This window comes from Chionomys nivalis, chromosome 10 (genome assembly GCF_950005125.1).
Source record: "Chionomys nivalis chromosome 10, mChiNiv1.1, whole genome shotgun sequence".
NCBI classification, from domain to species: Eukaryota; Metazoa; Chordata; class Mammalia; order Rodentia; family Cricetidae; genus Chionomys; species Chionomys nivalis.
The window spans coordinates 38,902,513-38,918,015 of NC_080095.1; the positions used below are offsets into that span (position 1 = coordinate 38,902,513).

The 15,503-nt window shown below is 41.9% G+C and overlaps 1 protein-coding gene and 1 non-coding gene across 14 annotated transcripts in view; both read right to left on the reverse strand.

Annotated features, from left to right (window-relative positions):
• Positions 1 to 15,503, reverse strand: part of Ttll5 (tubulin tyrosine ligase like 5) — a 258,328-nt gene that overhangs the window by 53,072 nt on the left and 189,753 nt on the right. The window lies entirely within an intron of this gene.
• LOC130883259 (U6 spliceosomal RNA) lies at positions 1,854 to 1,959 on the reverse strand. Its single transcript, XR_009057945.1, has one exon. It is a non-coding gene; the product is annotated as a U6 spliceosomal RNA (small nuclear RNA).

Below are 15,503 nucleotides of genomic sequence, written 5' to 3' on the forward strand. Positions count from 1 at the left end.
ATGTGTGGGAATTTGGATTGGTATTTTTTTAAAGTAATAAAATAAAATTAAAAAAAGTACTCCCTGTAAGAAACAGACACATTTAAATAAACCACCCATTATGATTTACAGTTTGGCAATTCCTCTTTGTAAGCTATTACCTTTGATGATTTATATATTTTGAATGTACAATGTTAAGAATATACATGTGCTTAAAAAAACAACCCTAGCCGGGCGGTGGTGGCACACACCTTTAATCCCAGCACTTGGGAGGCAGAGGCAGGCGGATCTCTAGGAGTTCGAGGCCAGCCTGGTCTACAAGAGCTAGTTCCGGGATGGGCACCAAAGCTACAGAGAAACCCTGTCTCGAAAAACCAAAAAAAAAAAAAAAACAAAACAAAACAAAAACCAACCCTATCAGGGTCACACAAGTCCAGCTACCTCAGTTAGATCCAGTTTGTTTCCTGGAACCCATGTAAAAAGCTGACTGCGATGGCACGCACCTGTAATCCCAACCCTCACTCCTACACTAAAGGCGAGAATGGAGACAGGAGGATGGAACAGAAGCTCCCAGGCCAACCAGCCTGGGGCATCAGAACAGCAACGAGACAGATGCTGCCTCGACAAGGTGCAAGGTGACAGACAGGTAACCGCCAGGTGTCTTCTGCCCTCCACAAATGGGTATGGCACATACATGCCCACGTTCTCTCACGCTTGCATACACAAAATATAAAATAAAATGGGAGGCAGGCCCAGGCGGCGGAGGCACCGGCGTGCAAGCCAAGCGGACTCGGCGGATGCGGGATAGTACAGGCATGAAATAGTGAAGCCCACACTGAGAGCAGATCGCCCCACTACAATTAAATCAAACCCATTAGATAGCATCGATAAGAGGAGATGGGCAGACGCCAAGGCAAGAATTCACCCAACAATCTGAAAAACAACATGAAAACACCAGAACCCAATGATGTTATAACACAAGGACTTGATCACCCTAACACAGAAGAAGAGGAAAAAACTGACTTTATGAAACCAATAGAGTCCCTTAAACAACATGTAAAAAACGCCCTCATAGAAATGGATGAGAAATATAACAAAAAGTTTGAAGAAATGAGTAAATACGTAAATGATACCCTGGGAAACCAAGAAAAAATGATCAAACAGGTAATGGAAACAGTCCAAGAATTGAAAACTGAAATCGAAGCAAGGAAGAAAACACAAACTGAGGACCAGCTGGATATGGAAAATCTAGGTCAACGAGCAGAGACTACAGAAACAAGCATAATCAATAGAATACAAGAGATAGAAGAAAGAATCTCAGATTCTGAAGACACCATAGAGAAAATAAACGGACTGATCAAAGAAAACATCAAAACCAACAAGTTCTCATCACAAAACATTGAGGAAATATGGGACACAATAAAAAGACCAAACCTAAGAATAATAGGGATAGAAGAAGGAGAAGAGGCACAGCTCAAAGGCCCAGAAAATATTTTATTTTTTTTATTTTTTTATTCTTTTTTAATTAATATTTCCACCTGCTCCCCGTTTCCCATTTCCCTCCCCTCCTCCCAAATATTGCCCCCTCCCCCCACTCCCCTCCCCTATCCCCACTCTTCTTCTCCTCCCCCCACACCATTCCCCCTCCCTCTTGATACTGAAGAGCAGTTCAAACTCTCTGCCCTGTGGGAAGACGAAGGTCTTCTATCTACGTCCAGGAAGGTGAGCACCTAAACAGGCTAAGCTCCCACAAAGCCAGTTCATGTATTAGGATCGAAACCTAGTGCCATTGTCCTTGGCTTCTCATCAGCCTTCATTGTCCGCCTTGCTCAGAGAGTCCAGTTTCAACCCATGCTTATTCAGTCCCAGACGAGAAAAATATGGAACGCTTCACGAATTTGCGTGTCATCCTTGCGCAGGGCCATGCTGACCTTCTCTGTATCGCTCCAATTTTAGTGTACGTACTGCCGAAGCGAGCACCCAGAAAATATTTTTAACAAAATTATGGAAGGAAACTTTCCCAACATAAAGAAAGATATTCCTTTGAACATTCAAGAAGCATATAGAACACCAAACAGACTGGAGCAAAAAAAAAATCCCCTCGCCATATAATAATCAAAACACAAAATATACAGATTAAAGAAAGAATATTAAGAGGTGCAAAGGAAAAAGTCCAAGTAACTTATAAAGGTAAACCGATCAGACTTACACCTGACTTCTCTATGGAAACCATGAAAGCCAGAAGGTCCTGGATAGAGGTACTACAGAAACTAAGAGACCATGGATGCAAACCCAAACTATACCCAGCCAAGCTATCGTTCACTATCAATGGAGAAAACAAGACATTCCAGGATAAGAACAAATTTAAACAATACGTAGCCACAAATCCAGCCCTACAGAAAGTAATAGAAGAAAAATCACAACCCAAGGAATCTAACATTGCCAACACTGCCTACAATAACTCAGGCATCTAGCGACCCTTCAACAGCAGAACTCAAAGAAGGGAGACACACAAACTCTTCCACCAAAAGCAATAAGAATAACCGGAGTAAACAACCACTGGTCATTAATATCACTTAATATTAATGGTCTCAATTCACCTATAAAAAGGCACAGGCTAAGAGATTGGATACGAAAACAGGATCCAACATTCTGCTGTTTGCAAGAAACTCATCTCAACCACAAAGACAGGCATCTACTCAGAGTAAAGGGTTGGGAAAAGGTTTTTCAAGCAAATGGTCCTAAGAAAAAAGCAGGTGTGGCCATACTAATTTCTAACAAAACTGACTTCCAACTAAAATCAATCAAAAGAGATCGAGAAGGACACTTTATACTCATAACAGGAACAATTCAGCAGGATGAAGTCTCAATCCTGAATATCTACGCCCCTAATATAAAAGCACCCACTTATGTAAAAGAAATATTGCTAAAACTCAAGGCAGACATCAAATCACACACACTAGTAGTAGGAGACTTCAACACACCTCTCTCACCAATGGACAGGTCAATCAGACAGAAAACTAATAGAGAATTAAGAGAATTGTTGGAGGTAATGAAGCAAATGGACTTAACAGACATCTACAGAACACTCCACCCATATAGGAAAGAATACACCTTCTTCTCTGCAGCTCATGGAACCTTCTCGAAAATTGACCACATACTCGGAAACAAAGGAAACCTCCACAGATACAAAAAAAAATCAGTGTCCACCTGTGTCTTATCAGATCACCACAGATTAAAGTTAGAAGGCACCAACAATGCTACCCCCAGAAAGCTGACAAACTCATGGAAACTGAACAGTCAACTACTGAACCACACCTGGGTCAAGGAAGAAATTAAGAAAGAAATTAAAGTCTTCCTTGAATTTAATGAAAATAAAGAGACAACATACTCAAACCTATGGGACACGATGAAAGCAGTGCTAAGAGGAAAGTTCATAGCACTAAGTGCCCACTTAAAGAAAACAGAGAAAGCATACATTGGGGACTTAATAGCACACTTGAAAGCTCTAGGAAAAAAAGAAGCAGACGTGCCCAGGAGGAGTAGAAGACTGGAAATAATCAAACTGAGGGCAGAAATCAACAAAATAGAAACACAGAAAACAGTCCAAAGAATCAATGAAACAAAAAGTTGGTTCTTGGAGAAAATCAACAAGATCAACAAACCCCTATCCAAACTAATTAAACAACAGAGAGAGAACACACAAATAAATAAGATCATAAATGAAAAGGGGGACATAACCACAGACACAGAGGAAATTCAGAGAATCATTAGATCTTACTACAAAAGCCTGTATGCCACAAAACTGGAAAATGCAAAAGAAATAGGCACTTTTTTAGATAAGTACCATATACCAAACCTAAACCAAGACCAGGTGAACGATCTAAATAGACCTGTTAGTCGCGAAGAATTAGAAATGATTATCAAAAATCTCCCTTCCAAAAAAAGCCCAGGACCAGATGGTTTCAATGCAGAATTCTACCAGAACTTCCAAGAAGAGCTAATACCTATACTCCTTAATGTATTTCACAATATAGAAACAGAGGAGTCATTGCCAAATTCCTTTATGAAGCTACAGTTACCCTGATACCAAAACCACACAAAGACCCAACCAAGAAAGAGAATTACAGGCCTATCTCACTCATGAACATTGACGCAAAAATTCTCAATAAAATTCTGGTTAACCGAATCCAAGAACACATTACAAAAATTATCCATTATGATCAAGTAGGCTTCATCCTAGAGATGCAGGGCTGGTTCAATATATGCAAATCTATCAATGTAATCAACCATATAAATAAACTGAAAGAAAAAAACCATATGATCATTTCATTAGATGCTGAAAAAGCATTCGACAAAATTCAACACCCCTTTATAATAAAGGTCTTGGAGAGATTAGGGATACAAGGGTCATACCTAAATATAGTAAAAGCTATTTACAGCAAGCCGACAGCTAACATTAAATTAAACGGAGAAAAACTCAAAGCCATCCCACTAAAATCAGGAACATGACAAGGATGTCCACTCTCTCCATACCTCTTCAATATAGTGCTTGAAGTTCTAGCAATAGCGATAAGACAACATAAGGGGATCAAGGGGATTCATGTTGGAAAGGAAGAAGTTAAGATTTCGTTATTTGCAGATGATATGATAGTATACATAAGCGACCCCAAAAACTCTACCAAAGAACTCCTACAGCTGATAAACACCTTTGGTAATGTGGCAGGTTACAAAATCAACTCCAAAAAATCAGTTGCTTTCCTATACAATAAGGATAAGGAAGCAGAGAGGAAAATCAGAGAAGCATCACCTTTCACGATAGCCACAAATAGCATAAAATATCTTGGGGTAACTCTGACCAAGGAAGTGAAAGATCTATTTGACAAGAACTTTAAGTCTTTGAAGAAAGAAATTGAAGAGGACACCAGAAAATGGAAGGCTCTCCCTTGCTCTTGGATTGGGAGGATCAACACAGTAAAAATGGCAATTCTACCAAAAGCAATCTGTAGATTCAATGCAATCCCCATCAAAATCCCATCAAAATTCTTCACAGATCTGGAGAAGACAATAGTCAACTTTATATGGAAAAACAAAAAAACTCAGGATAGCCAAAACAATCTTATACAATAAAGGATCGTTTGGAAGCATTACCATCCCTGACTTCAAACTCTATTACAGAGCTACAGTATTGAAAACAGCTTGGTATTGGCATAAAAACAGAGAAGTCGACAGATGGAATCGAATAGAAGACCCTGACTTTAGCCCACAAACCTACAAACACCTGATCTTTGATAAAGGAGCTAAAAGTATACAATGGAAAAAAGAGAGCATCTTCAACAAAGTATGCTCGCAAAACTGGATGTCAATCTGTAGAAGAATGAAAATAGATCCATATCTATCACCATGCACAAAACTCAAGTCCAAATGGATAAAAGACCTCAATATCAGTCCGAACACACTGAACCTGATAGAAGAGAAAGTGGGAAGTACTCTACAACACATGGGCACAGGAGATCACTTCCTACGTACAACCCCAGCAGCACAAACACTAAGGGCATCATTGAATAAATGGGACCTCCTGAGACTGAGAAGCTTCTGTAAAGCAAAGGACATTGTCACTAAGACAGAAAGGCAACCCACTGACTGGGAGAAGATCTTCACCAACCCCACAACTGACAAAGGTCTGATCTCCAAAATATATAAAGAACACAAGAAACTAGACCGTAAAAGGTTAATCAATCCAATTATAAAATGGGGCACTGAGCTGAACAGAGAATTCTCAACAGAAGAAGTTCAAATGGCCAAAAGACACTTAAGGTCATGCTCAACTTCCTTAGTGATCAGGGAAATACAAATCAAGACAACATTAAGATACCATCTTACACCTGTCAGAATGGCTAAAATCAAAAACACCAATGATAGCCTCTGCTGGAGAGGTTGTGGAGAAAGGGGTACACTCATCCATTGCTGGTGGGAATGCAAACTTGTGCAACCACTTTGGAAAGCAGTGTGGCGGTTTCTCAGGAAAGTCGGGATCAACCTAACCCTGGACCCAGCAATACCACTCTTGGGAATATACCCAAGAGATGCCCTATCATACAACAAAAGTATATGCTTAACTATGTTCATAGCAGCATTGTTTGTAATAGCCAGAACCTGGAAACAACCTAGATGCCCTTTAATGGAAAAATGGATGAAGAAAGTATGGAATATATACATATTAGAGTACTACTCAGCAGTAAAAAACAATGACTTCTTGAATTTTGCATACAAATGGACGGAAATTGAAAACACTATCCTGAGTGAGTTAAGCCAGACCCAAAAAGAGGAACATGGGATGTACTCACTCATATTTGGTTTCTAGCCATAAATAAAGAACATTGAGACTATAATTCGTGATCCTAGAGAAGCTAAATAAGAAGGTGAACCCAAAGAAAAACATATAAGCATCCTCCTGAATATTAACCTTCATCAGGCGATGAAAGGAGACAGAGACAGAGACCCACATTGGAGCACCGGACTGAAATCTCATGATCCAAAGGAGGAGCAGAAGGAGAGAGAGCACGAGCAAGGAACTCAGGACCGCAAGGGGTGCACCCACACACTGAGACAATGGGGATGTTCTATCAGGAACTCACCAAGGCCAGCTGGCCAGGGTCTGAAAAAGCACGGGACAAAATCAGACTCGCTGAACATAACAAACAATGAGGACTACTGAGAACTCAAGAACAATGGCAATGGGTTTTTGATCCTATTGTATGTACTGGCTTTGTGGGAGCCTAGGCTGTTTGCATGCTCACCTTACTAGAGCTGGATGGAGGCAGGAAACCCTGATTGCTCTTTGGGCTGACGAGGGAGGAAGACTTGACTGGGGGAGGGGGAGGGAAATGGGAGGCAGTGGCGGGGAAGAGGCAGAAATCTTTAATAAATAAAAATAATAATAATAAAATAAAATAAAATGGTTTTAGATAAAGGAAGAAAATAAACAGGGAGGTAGATGGTGGATTTGGCAGAGAAGCCGAGGGCAGGACAGCAGGTAAAGATGCATAAGGGCAGGAGATTAAAGTCACACTGAAAAACGCCAGGGCCTGAGCAGGGTAGACACTGGGACAAGCCAGCAAGTCTACATTTTGGTTCATTTTTTAAAATTGTTCTACATCTTAAAAATGATGCAGATTACGAATTTACCTTTGAGTACATCTCTGACTATATCACAAATACAACTTTTGATGTATGTAATTCTTATTTTCAGATAGTCTTCGATATGACTTTGACACAAGTTACTTAAAATAATGCTTAAAAATTTCCCAATTATTTGGGTATTTTGTCATTTCATATAAAGTGGTCAAATAATTTTTTTCTTTTTGTAAATTTTAATTTATTTTTAAAATTTCATTTTATATTCCACCCCAGGTCTCCCCCCCATTTCTCCCTACCTCCCCCGCCAGCACTCCCCACATCCACTCTTCCCATGGGACGTTAACAAAGTTTGGCGCTCTAAGTTGGGGCAGAACCAAGCCCCTCTCCCTGCATTAAGGCTGAGCATGGCATCCCTCCATAGGGAATGGGCTCCAATAAGTTAGCTCATGCACCAGGGTAGTCCTGGTCCTACATCCAGGGGCCCCTCAGATAGTCCAAGCTTCACCACTGTCTCCCACATATGGAGCACCTAGTTTGGTGCCATGTAGACTCCACCACTGTCGGTCTAGAGTTCCTGAGTTCCCATGAGCTTGGTTCAGCTGTCCCTGTAGATTTTTCCTTCATGATCTTGACCTCCCTTGTTCGTATATTCCCTCCTTCCTCTCTTCACCTGGATTCCTAGAGCTCGGTCTGGAGTTTGGTTGTGGATCTCCACATCTGGTTCCATCAGTTGCTAGGTGAAGGTTCTATGATGATAACCGGGGTATTCACCAATCTGATTACAGGGGAAGACCAGTTCGGGCTCCCTCTCCACTATTGCTAGGAGTCTTAGCTGAGGTCATCATTGTGGTGGATTTGGGGAATCTCCCTAGCACCAGGTTTCTCCCTAACCCCATATTGGCTCCCTCTATCAAGATATCTCTTTCAATGCTCTCCCACTTGACCCATCTCCCCTTTCGACCATCTCCTTCCCTCACATTCTCGTCTCCCATCTCTTCCCCTTTACTGCCTTCCCTCACCCCCAGTTTACCCAAGAGTTCTCATCTAATTCCCCATCCCTGAGTGACCTTTGTGTTCTTCTTAGTGCAGGCCTTGTTACCTAGCTTCTCTGCAGCTATGGATTGTGGGTTGTAGTCTGGTTATCCTTTGCTTTACATCTAATATCCACTTATGAGCGAGTACACACTGTGTTTGTCTTTCTGGGTCTGGGTTACCTCACTCAGGATTTTTTTTTCTAGTTCCATCCATTTGCCTGCACATATAATGATGTCATTGTTTTTACAGAAAAGTAATATTCCATTGAGTAAATGTATCACATTTTCTTTATCCACTCTTCAGTTGAGGGGCATCTAGGTTGTTTCCAGGTTCTGGCTATTATGAATTATGCTGCTATGAACATTGTTGAGCAAGTGTCCTTGTGGTATGATTGAGTATCCTTTTGGTATATGCCCAGAAGCGGTATTGCTGGGTCTTGAGGTAGACTGATTCCCAATTTTCTGAGAAACAGCCAAACTGATTTCCATAGCTTTACACTCCCACCAGCAGTGGAAGAGTGATCTCCTGACTCCACATCCTCTCCAAAATAAGTTGTCCTCAGAACTTTTGATCTTAGCCATTCTGACAGGTATAAGATGGTATCTCAGAGTCTTTAGATTTGCACTTTCCTGATGATTAAAGATGTTAAGTAATTCCTTAAATGTCTTTTGGCCATTTGAGATTCTTCTGCTGACTATCCTCTGTTTATCTCTGTACCCCATTTTTAAAATTGGATAACTTTGTATTTTGATGTCTAGTTTCTTGAGTTCGTTATACATTTTGGAGTTCAGCCCTCTGTCAGATGTGGGCAAATTCACTAAAATCAGGAACAAGACAAAGCTGCTCACTTTCTCCATATCTGTTCAATATAGTACTTGAAGTTCTAGCTAGAGCAATAAGACAACAAAAAGGAGATAAAGGGGAGACAAATTGGAAAGGAAGAAGTCAAGCTATCGCTATTTCAGATGATATGATAGTTTACATAAGTGACCCAAATACTCTACCCAGTCTTACAGCTGATAAATACCTTCAGTAATGTGGTGGGATACCAGATTAACTAAGAAAAAAGAAATCAGTAGACCTCCTATATACAAATGATAAGCGAACTGAGAAAGAAATCAGAAGAACATCATGCTTTACAATAGCCACACATATAAAATACCTTGCGGTAGCTCTAACCAAACAAGTGAAAGACCTGTATGACAAGAACTTTAAGTCTCTAAAGAAAGAAATTAAAGAAGATATCAGAAGATAGAAAGATATCCCATGCTTTTGGATAGGTAGGATCAACATAACAAAAAATGGCAATCTTACTAAAAGCAATCTACAGATTCAAAGCAATCCCCATCAAAATCCCAACACAATTCTTCACAGACCTCAAAAGAACAATACTCAACTTCATATGAAAAAACAAAAACCCAGAACAGCTAAAACAATTCTGTATAATAAAGGAACTTCCAGAGTTATAACCATCCCTGACTTCAAACTCTACTACAAAGCTACAGTAATAAAAACAGCTTGGTTTTGGCATAAAAACAGATATGTGGACCAATGGAATCTAATCAAAGACCCTGACATTAATCCACACACCTATTAACACCTGGTTATTGACAAATAAGCCAAAATGGTACCATGGAAAAAGGAAAATATCTTTAACAAAGAGTGCTGGCATAACTGAATGTCGACATACAGAAGATTGCAAATAGATTCATATCTATCACCATGCACAAAACTTAAGTCCAAATGGACCAAAGACCTCAACATAAGTCCAGTAACTTTGAGCCTGACAGAAGAGAAAGTGGGAAGTAGCCTTGAACACATTGGCACAGGAGACCACTTCCTAAGTAGAACCCCAGTAGCACAGACACTGAGGGCAACAATCAATAAATAGGACCTCCTGAAACTGAAAAGCTTCTGTAGGGCAAAGGACACAGTAAATAAGACAAAACGACAACCTATAGAATAGGAAAAGATATTTTTTCTTCTTTTTGAGATCTGAAACGTTCCAGTCTTAAAAAGTATCCCATTGGGGACAAGCTATTTCTCTACAGATTTGTTAATGATGTTGGTCAAAGCCCCATGTGCTCTTGTTTTAGAGCTAATGTGCCTACAGGAATGGCAATACTTCTGTTTTTGGAAGGCACTGTGTTAGGGTGAATTTCTCTTTCTTCTAATATATTTTTTTAAACCTTTGTAAGCATATTTTCTATTCCAAATTTTTGACGAATATCTTTGTTTTAGGAATTCCTCGCCCTCCTGTGCCTGGCTCTAAGTCACTGAATTCTGGGTTTTCACAGGTAGCCCCGGCGCCTGCACAGCTGTTCCTGCTGCTTGCACTTTCTCTGACACTTCTGCTAGTTAAAGCATGATACGCTCCACTTTTAAGGTCTGTTAGAAACACGGCTCAAGTGTTGTCCAAACTGCTGTTCTCTCTCACACTTCAGTGTAGTTTAGGAGTTGGCAAAGCCTCTGGATCTTTACCATGAATCCTTTTAATCCACCCTCAGATCCAGGGAGCTTTCAATATTTGCTCATCTTTAAAGAAGAATGTCTTCGGAGATGCAAAGCGAGGGAGGGAAATCCATCAATCATGTTACTAGTTCGCCCTCAGCAGGCAGGGTCAAAAGGTTAAGGCTTTTAATCCAATGACCCATGTATGACACACTGACAGAAGAGCTGCTGTTCTCTGACTCTTACACTACCTACTGCTCACTACCTACTACCTACACACAACTGGAGTGACTTCTCTGAGCGTGCCAGGCCCTGTCTCTCCAATGCTCGCACCAAAACCAAACCTGAAGACCCCTTGAGCGATAGAGAGAAGACAGGAGAATCTAACCTCTTGACTGCTTATTTCTTCTAGGTCCAGACTCTGTCCCAGAGTGAGAGGCGGCCATGTGGGCATATTTCACCTCCCACTCACTTCCCAGACTGCACTCCCACAGGAAGCCATATAAAAGCCTTCAATGTTGTTCTTCGGCCCCGTCCTTCCTGGGTAGCACCTAGCAGGAATTCCCCACCACTCTGCATCAGAGTGGCATTGCTCTTTCCTCCGTTAGAGTGCTTCTCCAGCCATTTAAGTGGTAAAACTGGCATGAAAAGGAAGGGGCTGAGTTCCTAAGTGCTTACTTTGGAATCTCAAAAGCAGTATTTTGGGATGATTAATCTGCATTTGCTGTACACATGCAATTTAAGAGGACTTGTTGGGACTTCTGAAGTCAGTGGTCTGCTGGGAAGTCTGTGGTTAGCATTCGGTGCCCAGAGTCCCGGTTCTGGCTTGGCCACCTGTGTACCCGCCTACACTTGTAGTCCATCCTATGCTCTCTTCCTCTACTTTCTAGCATGAAGACTTTACAACTACTAATTACAATGACCACTTTTAGAAATACGTTGATAGATGTCAGACTCAACCATGTTTCTTCAAATCATACAATAAAGATGGATAGATAATGGTTCATCTACAGCACAACAAGGTTGGACCACCACAACTCCTGAGTACTTTTCCTAGAATCTTCCCATTGCGATGGTTCACATAAGGAAAAGCTGTAACATACATACATGTGTCTTAATAGATGTTTATTTATTTATTTATTTATTTTGGTTTTTTGAGACAGGGTTTCTCTGTGGTTTTGGAGCCTGTCCTGGAACTAGCTCTTGTAGACCAGGCTGGTCTCGAACTCACAGAGATCCGCCTGCCTCTGCCTCCCAAGTGCTGGGATTAAAGGCGAGCGCCACCACCGCCCGGCTAGATGTTTATTTTTATGTTCTTCTACCATCTATTCCTGAGCACTGTTCACACTGTTGACCTCTGCAAATACGCAATCATGTGTAGATATTTGGTTGGACCTGACTGCTTAGCTAGATACCTTCCTCCTCCTAATCCCAAAGTCTTTAACAAACACCACTGTCCTAGGTGCTGGCACAGGAAACCTTTAAAAATTCCCATTAAAGCTAAACGTGGTAACACCCGCCTTTATTCCTGCACTCTGGAGGCAGAAGCAGAAAGATTTCTGAGTTCGAGGCCAGCCTCGTCTACAGAGCCAGTTCCAGGACAGCCAGGACTGCACAGAGAAACCCTGCCTCAAAAAACAAAAACCCAAATTCCCACTAAGGTCACTTGACGCAAAGTGACGTAAGTACTGTAGTTTGGTCTCCATCTTCCTCCGCTTTCTCTCTTCGTTCTCCTCTGTCCCATCTTTTCCTGACCAACCCTATGCCTCCTCCTTTCCTTTAAGATCCCAGGGCCACAGACTTGCTAAGCATATTGTCTATTACTGAGCCAACAGCCCCCTCTTACTTTCTTACAAGTTTTCCAAGTTATAACTATTTTGATCTGGTTCATTCAAACCCATCATGATCCTGTCAGTTCAGCTGGTAATCTTTAACCTCTTTGGGTTTCTTTTCCTGTGTTTCCTGGGAAATACACGGCTTGGAAAAGAAACATCACAAGGAAGAAACAGTTCATATGCATTTAGCTGTTCACAGCTACCGCCCATTTTAGTTCAGTTATTTTATAGAAGAAATGCCACAAATACTACTGAAAGGAGGAAGTGAGATGGACATTAAATTATAAAGTGTTTTGAGCAGTGGAGGAAAACTAAGAAAGGCGATTGGTCCTATGTAAACAGTTAAAAATAAGCAAGGGGGAAGGCAGAGAAGGAAGAAACGTCCACTCTCCTCACAGAACCAGCACGTTATTCTTAAGTGGGATGGGGATCTATGAACGATAACAAGAACTGCTGGACCAAGAGAGGACCAGAAAACAGCTGTGAAGCCAGACTAAAACACAAAGGCACTCATGAAGAAGCTTCCAACCTCACCAACAGAAAACAAGCTATCCTGGCGAATTTTTCAAGAGGGGCAGCGGGTTTTGTTTCAAAGATGGGAAAAAGACTTGAATATTATCATAGCGAAACAGGACCCCAGCGTTTTGATTTTCAACTCCCTTTGCACCCAAATCCAAGTGACATTCCATCTTTTATGTCCTATTGTTCTCCAGACTCAACCTCTAGGATGGGGAAGCTTTGATGATGCTCTTGGAAACTGCTTCTGCCTGGCTGATGCCAGCCTCTGTGCTAGGAGAAGCTTGAAGTTCAACCCAAAAGCACAGGGCTTGGCATGGGAAAATGCTCATTACAACTTCTCATTAGCTGTGCCTCTTGGGGCAACAGTGGCATTCTTGAGCGTGACTCAGTCCCAGCCGTCAGAAAGGACGGCTCTTGGTTAATCTGAGCTGAGCCGGAATGAAGGCTATAACAAGACGGGAACGAATGAAGCAACACAGCTTACAGGAACCCAGTAAAAGCGTTACATGAAATCCTTCGCTTGTCGCCTCACTGTCAACCACAACATCACGGAAGCCTTAGTTAGCACATACTGTGTAGCACTAACTGTATTGTGCTCAACATTTCAAAACTCACTTCTCTTCAGGATCCCTTTAGCCAGGTACTATTGTCACTATCTCTATATTTTTAAATTTAAACATTTATTTTAACTGGTTCATTTCATATGCATTAGTGTTTTGCCTGCATGTATGTCCGTGTAAGGGTGTTGGATCCCCTGGAAGTGGAGTTACATCAGTTGTGAGCTGCCATGTGGGTGCTGGGAATTGGACCCAGGTCCTCTGAAAGAGCAGCCAGTGCTCTTAACCACTGAGCTGTCTCTCCAGCCCCATTATTCCTATTTTAAAGGAGGGAACTGGATCACAGAGATGTGAGAGAGTTGTTAGTATGGCCAGGACCAAGAATCGCTCTAGAAGAGCAGGAATGGACCAAATTATGTTCACGATTCTGATTCCAGGAGTCATAAAAATTTCTGTGTATTAAAATGACTGCACTGCTTGTGTCAGGAAAACAAACAAAAAGCAATGAGCAAAGCTGCTGGGCACCTTGGGACTGACCGTGCCATCCCTTTAACTTTCAAGACTAAATTAATGTAACTTATTGAGTCAGTTTAGAAAAAAAAACCCACAAACAACAGCAACAACAACCAAAAACCCCAACACTATTCTTTTAAGTGAGAAGAGGGCTCAGCTCATGAAAACTCTCTGCAAGCCTGATGACCTGAGTTTAGTCCCTGAAGACCACGGTGGCAGGACAGCACCAGCCCCCCAGAGTTGTCCCTGACCTCCACATGTGTGCCATAGTCTATGTGGGTCCATTCCCTCCCCCCTGCTACCCCCACAGTGATGACGATGCTGATAGAAAATATCCCCAACACTGGGCATTCTACACGTGAGAGGGTGGAGGTCTCCACCAGTGCTGAGTTAGCGCCCCAGATTTACGCTAGTTTTAAAGGCGAATTGGAAACTATTTGCTGGAACAACGCCTCACAGCACGCCTTCTGATACTTGGATTACATTTCTTAAACTCTGAAGAAATCTTTGCTTCCCCCCTTCTGTGCATTTTTGATGCTGAGCTGTTTCCGGTTTTCCCACACTCCTGCCTGTCACAAAGAAGAAACCACAAAAATTCGGCAAAGCAGAATTTGCCCAAAGAGCTGCAATTCCATCTTGGGAGTCTGCAGGGCTCCTCTGCCAGCAGCAAGTTTAGGGTAGCAAGCTGTGCCTTCAAATTTCCATCCCTGCCACCCAAGTCCAGCTATTCACTAGCACCACCCAGGCCCCCAGGCCTGTGCTGGAGAGTCCACAAGAACATATCAGCAGATTCAACACTTGCTTTCAAAGGGTTAGCTGTGAGCTTCTCAATGCTGTAGAGTGCCTTAAATATCCATCAGAGGATAATTACAGCCCACCTAGTTCCTGTTTATCTAGTTACCTGTGAAGTGGGTGATTACTGCTTCATTACTGCAAAGGAGAAAACCACGGTCAAGAGATTAAGTAGCTCGCTCAAAGTGACCAGTAAAACGTGTAATGGGCGGGGATGTGGTAGACTGCACACAGGGACTGCACTCTTCAGGGTCTGATCCGACCTTCTGTACCTTCCACTGTCCTTCACTCATGTTCCAGAGAGCGGGAGGTCGCTGCCGTGCTGCCGGCTCTCCCACTCCTTAGTGCATAGCAGATACCGAGTAAGTATTTGTTGGGTAAATGGATAATGAGAGCAATGTAATCATACTGAGAACTACAGGGGATTGTTTTGACTCAAATCCACAATGTGATTCACCCTCCAAAGGAGGAAAAGCGGTAACTACCTGTTCTGAGTGTCTGACAGCTAAAATTGAGCATGTGAAAGGCGGCCACGTGAGGAGTCTTCATGAGAGAGAGTGATGCATACCCCTGGGTTCCTGTTTAGTATAAAATAGGTGGCCTACAAAAGGCATCAGAAATGCCATTGCTACACAGCTCTGTGATTAGCACTGATAAAGTTAACTGCCTAGACACAAAGGCT